This window comes from Crocuta crocuta, unplaced genomic scaffold (genome assembly GCF_008692635.1).
Source record: "Crocuta crocuta isolate KB4526 unplaced genomic scaffold, BGI_CrCroc_1.0 scaffold170, whole genome shotgun sequence".
NCBI lineage: Eukaryota > Metazoa > Chordata > Mammalia > Carnivora > Hyaenidae > Crocuta > Crocuta crocuta.
This window is the reverse complement of record NW_027527853.1, coordinates 3,839,480-3,849,530: the sequence shown is the minus strand read 5'-3', so window position 1 is coordinate 3,849,530 and position 10,051 is coordinate 3,839,480. Positions and strand designations below refer to the sequence as shown.

The window sequence follows — 10,051 nt, the reverse complement described above, 5'->3', positions numbered from 1 at the left end:
TTTTTTTTTTTTTTTTTTTTTGAGAGAGAGAGAGACAGAGGGGGAGGGAAGTGTAGAGATAGAGGGAGAGAGAATCCTAAGCAGGTTTCACTCTCAGGCGGAGCCCAAGGTAGGGCTTGATCTCATGACTGTGAGATCATGACCTGAGCTGAAATCAAGAGTTGCTTAACCGACTGAGCCCCCCCCCAGGAACACACCCCTCCAACTGATTTCACCCACAAACATTTCAATGTGTCACTTGAAAGAAGTATTTTGTAAATACAATATCATCATACCTAAAATAAATAGCATATAATGTCAATTCTATCTTCAAATTCCTCTGATTGTGTCCTAAAACATTTTTTTAATGTTTACTTATTTTTGAGAGACCGCAAGCAGGGGAAGGGCAGAAAGAGAGGGACAGAGGATGAAGCGGGCTCTGCACTGAGACAGCAAGCCTGATGTGGGGCANTTTTTTTTTTTTTTGAGAGAGAGAGAGACAGAGGGGGAGGGAAGTGTAGAGATAGAGGGAGAGAGAATCCTAAGCAGGTTTCACTCTCAGGCGGAGCCCAAGGTAGGGCTTGATCTCATGACTGTGAGATCATGACCTGAGCTGAAATCAAGAGTTGCTTAACCGACTGAGCCCCCCCCAGGAACACACCCCTCCAACTGATTTCTAAACACCTTCACATTATTTTGATGTAAGTTCTAGACATCATGTCATTTCACCCACAAACATTTCAATGTGTCACTTGAAAGAAGTATTTTGTAAATACAATATCATCATACCTAAAATAAATAGCATATAATGTCAATTCTATCTTCAAATTCCTCTGATTGTGTCCTAAAACATTTTTTTAATGTTTACTTATTTTTGAGAGACCGCAAGCAGGGGAAGGGCAGAAAGAGAGGGACAGAGGATGAAGCGGGCTCTGCACTGAGACAGCAAGCCTGATGTGGGGCACATGAACCTTGAGATCATGACCTGAACCAAAGTCAGATGCTCAACTGACTGAGCCACCCAGCTCCACTCTAAGATTTTTTAAAAAGATTTAAGCTCTAAAGGTTGCAATTGAAATGTATATTAACTTCTGTTTAATCTAGAGTCACACACATTCCTTGTGATTTACTTGTTGAAGGAACCAGGTGTCTTGTCTGGACTTTCTCAAACTCTGGATATTGCTGGTTGCCTCTCCATAGTATCATTTAACGTTTACTTTGTATTTCCTATAAACTGGTAGTTAGATCAAATGACAGATCTGGTTCAGGTTCTCCTCCTCCTCCTCTGCCTCCTCCTCCTCCTCCTCTTTTCTTCTTCTTCTTCTCAAGAATGCATCAGAGGTGGGGCACCTGGGTGGCTCAGTCAGTTAAGTGTCTGACTTTGGCTCAGGTCATCATCTCATGGTTCGTGTGTTCAAGTCCCATGTCAGGCTCTGTGCTGACAGCTAGCTCAGAGCCTGGAGCCTGTTTCAGATTCTGTGTCTCCCTCTCTCTCTGACCCTCCCCTGTTCATGCTGTCTCTCTCTCTCTCAGAAATAAATAAAACATAAAAAAAAAAAAAAGAATGCATCATAGGCAGCTTTTTGCACTTCCACCTGAAGGGCACATAATGTCCTATTATCTTTTTCTGACATTAGCAGCCACTGATGATCATTGCATCGATAGATCCATTATTTCATTGAGTTGCAAAATGTTAACATGCTAACTTCATGTCTTAGCTTCATTTCTTCTTCATTTGCTTCTAAAAAGAAAAACTTTAGAGTCGCCTGGGTGGCTCAGTCAGTTGGGTGGCCGACTTCAGCTCAGGTCACGGATCTCAGGGTTCATGGGTTTGAGCCCTGCATCGGGCTCTGCGCTGACAGCTCAGAGCCTGGAGCCTGCTTCAGATTCTGTGTCTCCCCTCTCTCTCTGCCCCACCTGTGCTCACGGTCTCTCTCTGTCCCTCAAAAACTGAATAAACGTTAAAAACATTTTTTTAAGAATTAAAAAAATAAAAGAAAAACTTTATAATTATACCTGAAATATTTCTATACAGAAAAACTTCCCATTATCAACTATTTCATTATCCTGGCACACAGCTAGAAAAAGAACAGTAAAATAAATGCCATGTCTTTCCCTTTATTTACTAGTTTCAAAATAATAGATTGATGTCCTAGCATTCTTCAAAAGATGACAAAAGAAAGTTTTTTGGGTTTTTTTTTTTTTGTTAAAGCACTATTTTAAAGTCATGGGTTTAAATATATTTAAGGAGTTTGAGTTTGGTGCATTTATGATCCTTATAGATTATCCCAACATTGGCCAGTGGCATAGTGGGAGCCTCTAGCCTGCTCCTGAGTCCCATGGTAGTTTGGTAGGTTCATAGTTTCTGCAGACTTAACTTTGGAGATTGTCTCTGAGGTCTTCCTTAGTTAGCACTGCCCTCAGACCAGGGAAATAGGAGCCCCTGCCCCTGGCCACACATATTTTACACATTGAAACACAAAGTATTTTTTCTTCTTTTCAGGTCTCATAGGAAAGTTTTCTGAAAGGTAGGTGACCAATTGAGTCAGGAAGGGAGGAGACATGTGTGGGCCCAACTGGTCCCCTCAGGCCAGAGGATGGGGGCTGAGGCTGCCAATGAGTGGGAGGGATGGGAGACAAAAATCACAGCTTCTGCCCTGGGAAATCAAGGAAAGAGTGCCTACTTCAGTTTAAGTTGGACCCTCAAATCAATCCAAATGGGTGTCTAGACAGAACTTGTTCCTCTATAACTACCTCCAGTCCATTCCCCCTTCCCCACTCTCTCCTGGGCTGGGTTGCAGTGGACTTGGGAGGCACTTAGAACTGCCTGAAACTCTTGAATTAGAAAAGTAAGATTGGGGGGAGGGTAATCTGCCTGCCCTAACTTTAGGGGAGCTTGACTGAGTCAGTCTATATCCTGGGATTGGATGCATCCAGCCACCACCCAGGGTCCTGGGACCAGCTCCTGCTCTGCCCTGCCCTGGTATGTCTGCAGTACCTATGACTCAGGTGTCCAAATGACAGGAACAACCCAGGGACAACCTTGTTACTTCCACATCTCAAAGCAGTAGGCTATGGGAGGAAAGAAAAGCTTGATTGGAGCATAGAACGGAAGTGGGCATAGCTTAACTTATAGCTTTTAAACATTTAGACTTATGGGTACATGGGGCACTGTTTGCACTTTTGCAAATGTTAGGACAGCATTGATCCTTCTGGCTTGGACATTCCAAGTCAGTGTTTGGATGCCCTAAGAAAGGAGCTTTAGACTCTCCAGTCCAGTCTATTCCCTTGCCCCATTCTTCCTCTCCCTTTCTGAGTCATCCTGAAAAACAGCTCATCTTTGGCATTATTGAATTTTGACCATGCTTAGAATTTGGCCTGGGGCTGCTGCTTTTCATTTATAGTTGGTGGAAACCCACAGTTTTGGAAGAGCGTGGTGGCAGAACAAGGCACATTTTGGGCTCACCATAGTTTTGTCTTGTTTCAGAAGGGTCCTGATAACCAAGCGTGACCCCTTCAATGGTCATATCTGCATAACTCTGCCCGTAGGTCATAGCTGATTACTCTTGGTGCAGACACCTCACCCAAACTCTCTCATCTGAGAACTCCCGATGGAGCGATACAGAGACATACATTTCTGAAGCAGTCACATCAATTGCATGAGGTCCATGGCTGCTGGCTGCTGAGGTGTCTGGAGTTGTCCTAATTCCTTCTTTTCCTAGATCTTCTTTTTTTTTTTCTTTCATAGTTTATTGCCAAGTTGGTTTCCATATATAGATCTTCTTTGTTAATCTCTTCCTTCAATTAAGTCACATACTCAACAATAGTCTTTGTTGAGACAGTCTTTGAAAAGAATATTTTTTTGCATATTAGTTTACACTAACCTAAGTTAGTTCCTATTGCCTGTGAGCACACCCATGCACATGCACGTGCGTGCGCACACACAAACACACACCCTTAATTAAAACCATTGTTAGAAGGAGCACTGGGTGAGAAGCCAAGGCACCAGGATTAATTCCTTTACCTCTGACACCCTCATCCCTATTTATTTAAAACTGGAATGTTCTTGAGCCTGGGTGTCATTCTTTTTTTTTTTTTTTTAATGTTTTTATTTATTTCTGAGAGAGAGAGAGACAGCGCGAGCAGAGGAGGGTCAGAGAGAGGGAGACACAGAATCCAAAGATAGGTTGCAGGCTCTGAGCTAGCTGTCAGCACAGAGCCCGACGTGGGGCTCAAACCCACAAACCGTGAGATCATGACCTGAGCCGAAGTTGGACACTTAACCGACTGAGACATCCAGGCGCCCCGAGCCTGGGTGTCATTCTTGTGCAGGGGCCATGCTAATCTTCTCTGTATTGTTCCAATTTTAGTTTAAGTGCTGCCAAAGTGAACACTAGCATCACATCTTTAGAGGCCAGACATTATCCTTTCCTATAACCAGAGGTGAAACTCTATAGTGAAATAGAAATAATAATGATAAAAAGCAATGATGATAGCAATAATAATAACTGTAATTTCTTTTAGCACTTTTATACCAGGAACTGTGTTAGGTGTTCTACATAAATTATTTTATGAACCTAATCCTCGAAAACTATATTGGATATATTAGGAAGTTTTTGACTCTGTGTAAGAAAGACCCCAAGCTCAAAATAGCTTTAAACATAAGGAAATTAGTTATTTTATTTGTAACAAGAGGTCCCTACCAAGGGCAGCTTCAGGCTTGGTTAACTTAAAGGCTCATGATGTTCTCAGGGACCCAGGTTCTTTCCACCTTTTTGCTCAGTTGGCTCTGGTCTCCAGGGTAGCACCCCTCATGACAGCAGAATAGCTGCTGAATTTCCAGGAGCCACGTGGAACATGGCAAGGTTTAGCAGAGGGATAGTCTCTTCCTTGTATTTCTTTTTTAAGTACAAGAAAAGCTTTCCAAGAAGCTTCCCCTGGATCATCCCTCTCACCCCAATGGCCAGAACTGTGCCATACACACGTCTAATCCAACCATTGACCAGGATTAAGATCACTGCAGTGGGCTTAGACCAAATGCGATTCACCCCAAGTCGAGAGGTGAAAAGGTGAAACACTCTGAGAAAAAAAAAATGAGGTCTCTCCCAGCAGAGGAGGAGGAAACTGCTAGTTAACCAACAGTGTCTGCTACAAACTTTGTGAGATGCACAGGAGAGATAAAGTGACTTGCCCAAGGACAGACAACCAGTTAATGGCAGGCGTGGAATCTAAACCTGGAACTGTCTGTCTCTAAAACCTGATCTCTTAACCTTTTCTCTGGAAGGCAGTTAGTGCTCACTAGATTCTTTTGCCTTTGAGGAACTTAAGTCACTAAGGCTATCCTGGCTGCTTCATGAGAAGAACTGGTGTGGGGACTACCAGTCAGTCAGATTCAAGAGACTAAGCAACAGAGCTAACTTACCCAGCCACTCCAATGCCTCATTCAATCCCTTCTCCCATGGCTTGCTCAATTCTCTTCAGCCATGCCGGGGAGGAAACATAAAACAATGCCAACGAGCAAACAGCAGCATTCAGTCTCAGATTTCTGGCTTTCTGAGTATCATAAGTGAACAGACATCCCTTTCCATGTCCTTCCATGTTTCTGTTTATGCTGGTATTGCCTCCTTCAGGGAACTCCTCCCAAACTTCAATCATTTGGCTCTGGTGGGGACTTTCAATGACAGTGCCAAGAAGTGACATCAAAATACAGCAAAACTTTGGTTTGTGAGCATGATTAGTTCTGGAAACAAGCTTGTAATCCAAAGCACTTATATATCAAAGCAAACTTCAAGAACTATGGACTCACTTGTGGTCATGTGACATTTGGTGTAACATACTACTCGTTTTGCAAGACACTGCTCATTTATCAAGTTAAAATTTATTAGAAATGTTTGCTTGTCTTGCAGAATACTCACAGAACAAGTTACTTGAAACCCAAGGTTTTACTATAGTTGACAATGGGAAAGTACAAACCCCAACCAATCAGAAGGGACATTTGCATTAGTGGTGTAGCAGGTCCTGGAGGCCCCTGGCTGGGTCAGCACTAAATTCTGGAGTTGTTGGATCTTGAGGAAGTCCAGGCTGTCCTAGGGAGGGCCACATGGCCATGAAGGAGGAGGATAGGAAACTCAAGAAGCTTGGGCCAGTAGGTATTAATTAACAGGTTTGGAAATATTTTGTTTAATGAGTTCTTAATTTCAGATACATTTATCAATTCTAGAATGTCTACTCGATTCTTTCTTTTTGCGAGACAGAGAGAGGCTGGAGAAGGAGTAGAATGAGGGAGACACAAGATCTGAAGCGGGCTCTGCATTGACAGCAGAGAGCCTGACATGGAGCTTGAACTCACTAACCATGAGATCATGACCTGGGCTGAAGTTGGGCATTTAACCAAGACTGAGCCACCCAGGCGCCCCTACTTGATTCTTTTTTATATTCTAATTCTCTGTTGAAATTCTTTATCTTTACATATACCGTGTCCTTTTCCTTTAGTTTCTTTAAAAATTTTTTTTTTTTTTTTTTTACCATTTATCTATATTTGAGAGACAGAGTGAGACAGTGTGTGAGTGGGAGAGGGGCAGAGAGAGAGAGAGAGGGAGACGCAGAATCTGAAGCTGGCTCCAGGCTCTGAGCAAGCTGTCAGCACAGAGCCCGACACAGGGCTCGAACCCATGAACCATGAGGTCATGACCTGGGCTGAAGTCGGATGCTCAACTGACTGAGCCATCCAGGCATCCCTCCTTTAGTTTCTTAAACATGTTTTTTAATACTTATTATAAAGTCCTTGTCTGTAACTCAAATATCAGAATCATTTGTAGATCTGCTTTCATAGTCTGATTCTTCTTTTCATTATTAGTCTTATTTCCCTGCTCTTCACATGTTTCATAACTGCATAAAGGAACCATAAATGCTGTAGATGATATTATTTTTCTCCAGTGGTGACTCTCTTATTCTTCTGTTAGCAGGTGGGGTGAGGACCAGATCGTCCCAATCTAGTCAGGGATTCAGCCACATGGGGGCTTGACTGTCCAGTCCAACTCTGGGTTATCTTACTCCTTGGAGTGAGTCCATACAAGCTTTTGATTGATAGCCTGGCAGGTCTCTGTCTTTCCAATGCTCAAAGTCTATGGAAGATTTAGTCTATTCTTACGAGCTCAGACTCTTCGGTATCTTGCCCTACACCGTTTAAAAATTTAGCAAATATCTTGAGGGGGATACCCATCTTATGTTTGATGCAGCCCTCCTCCTTCTAATAGGACTTTGTTTCCTATGTACTGCAAGTCTGGGAAATTCCCTGTTCTATTAGATACTTCTAGCCCAGCATCTCCCACTCCACTCTGAATTCAGCAAATGTCCCCGGGGAAAACTAAGCATGTGTTTAGAGCTATTCTAGATTCAACGATTAGGTTCCTCCAGAGCACACTGTGCAAAAAAAGCTCTACCAACTTTTCTTTGTCCCAGGAAAAACCTTATGCCTGTGTTAATCTCTACCCTTGGCCTGTGCCCAGTTTTGGCAAATACCCCCACGGAAGAAAATGGTCAGAAATTATCAGTTCATTCAGAAAAGGCTCTTTTATGTCCATAATTTTAGCTCATCAGTCCTTGTTGCTACCAAAACTCTTCAATATCTTTTAAAATAATATTTCTGTAACTTACCCAGCTTTTTCTAGTTGCTTCAGCCAGAACATTGAATTGTTGCTACCTATTGCATTCTATCCAGAAAAGGAAGTCCCATGAAATTATTTCAGAATTTAGCCATGGCATGGTCATAGGCATGTGTGGTTGAATCAGTGCAGATCATGTCATGGCACCTCCTCTGCATCTCTAGTACAGTGAGGACAGGTGGCCCAAGTAGACCAACCAAAGTTCTTCTGCACTGGAAGGGGGAGCCAGAGCCTTTTTATTTTTGTAGTAGGTGGGAGGTGTGGGACTAATGCATGAGAATAAGACTGGAATCTTCCACTGGCTCAGTCTTCCCTGCTCATGGAAGAAGCCAGTCTCCAGTAGGAGGAAATAAAGTCCTCATGCAGAAAGGAGAAGCATAGGAGCATCCAGACAATGTTGGAGTCCCTGGTTACCTGAGCCACAAATTTCTTTTTTGCCTGAGCTGGTTCCAGTCTCTTGAGAGACTGGGCCAGCTTTATGTTTTTGCCCTTGGCTTTATGAGACACCCTAGGTCCACATAATACATTATCCTTTTCTTCTCAAGCAAGGTAAAGGCAGTTTATGTTACCTGTAACTCAAAGAGTCTTAACTAAGACTGCTTCTTTAATGATGGGCAGGTGTAGAAGGGTCTAGTGAAAGGTATCTCCCTCACTGCATAGGAGGAAGAGATGGAGGATGGATGGTGATAGTGCTGAGACCTCAGCTTTAAATCATGAATCCTCACCCCAAGGAGAGATGGATGCTTCCAGACTCTGGACACCCAGCCCACTGTGGGAGGAACATCAGACTTCTCGAAGTCATCTGAATCTGTCTGCCAAAGCCATGCTGTTATATGTTAACCAAACTGGGAAACTGCTTCCCACCCTCAATAATATTCAACAATGGGAAGGAATGGAAACAGGAAGATTCCTGTGTTTGCACATTTTACCTACTCCTAGGGCTCCTGACTTGCAGATGAGCCTGAAGTTTACACCAGAAGGTAAACAAGATAGCTATTTGGACATCACACACCACTTTGCCAGTTTCCGTTCTCTTGAATTATTTACCATCTTATTGTCTGCATTGAAACAGAATCTGGAAACAGAGAGTCAGAGATGTAGTCTTATTTGTGAGTCAGAGAAGGAAAACTAGAGTCCAGAGAAGTACCTAGAGCAGGAAAACACCATGGCTTTCTGAAGCTCTCTTGGTTTGGGAGGGCTGTGAGCACAAGGTAGGGGAACCAGAGCATCAGCCGACAGAGCCATAGGCTGGAGTTGTCCTAGAGCTAACTGGTTCACTCTCTCCTCTGAGGCCACAATTGCTGAGCACCAGTCTGGACATACCCTCTGAGCCTTGATTTCTTGTTTGCAAAAGACAGACTGCAATGGGAGTTGGGGTGGAAAAATAAGCCTCTCTTTAGATTTATGTATGTATGTATGTATGTATGTATGTATGCATGTATGCATGTATGTACGTATATTTATTATTTTTGAGAGAGAGAAAGAGAGAGCATGAGCAGAGAAGGTCAGAGAGGGAGAGAGAGACACAGAATCCAAAGTAGCTCCAGGTTCTGAGCTGTCAGCACAGAGCCCAATGAGGGGCTCGAACCCACAAACCATGAGATCATGACCTGAGCCAAAGTCTGATGCTTAACTGACTGAGCCACCCAGGTGCCCCTCTCTTTATATTTAAAAGACTGTTATAAAAAACTGTATTTTCACTATTGTACCAATAATTTCCCATAGGAATAAATACTAGTAGCTTTGAAAAAAAAAATTCTAAAAATAATTCAAGCAGTAACATAGAAACTTTGAAAAGCTTAGAAAAGTATNTTTCTTCCAGTCTTTTTTTTCTAAACAAACATCTATAATATAATTGAAATATTAATTATATTATTTAAAGATTATTTTAAAATATTTTTAAAGATGAAGACTATCTTTTTAAACATTTATTTATTTAATTTTTTTAAGTTTTATTTATTTCTGAGAGAGAGACAGCATGAGCAGGGGAGNGAGCAGAGAAGGTCAGAGAGGGAGAGAGAGACACAGAATCCAAAGTAGCTCCAGGTTCTGAGCTGTCAGCACAGAGCCCAATGAGGGGCTCGAACCCACAAACCATGAGATCATGACCTGAGCCAAAGTCTGATGCTTAACTGACTGAGCCACCCAGGTGCCCCTCTCTTTATATTTAAAAGACTGTTATAAAAAACTGTATTTTCACTATTGTACCAATAATTTCCCATAGGAATAAATACTAGTAGCTTTGAAAAAAAAATTCTAAAAATAATTCAAGCAGTAACATAGAAACTTTGAAAAGCTTAGAAAAGTATAATGATAAATAAAACTCACTAGTAGTCTAATTGCTTGGTAAGAATCACTCATTATATTTTGATGTATTTTCTTCCAGTCTTTTTTTCCTAAACAAACAT

General features: G+C 42.2%; 1 non-coding gene across 1 annotated transcript; it reads right to left on the bottom strand.

Annotated features, from left to right (window-relative positions):
* Positions 1-4,269: 4,269 nt before the first annotated feature.
* On the bottom strand, positions 4,270-4,373 carry LOC144245475 (U6 spliceosomal RNA). The gene has a single exon (XR_013339264.1). It is a non-coding gene; the product is annotated as a U6 spliceosomal RNA (small nuclear RNA).
* Positions 4,374-10,051: the final 5,678 nt, after the last annotated feature.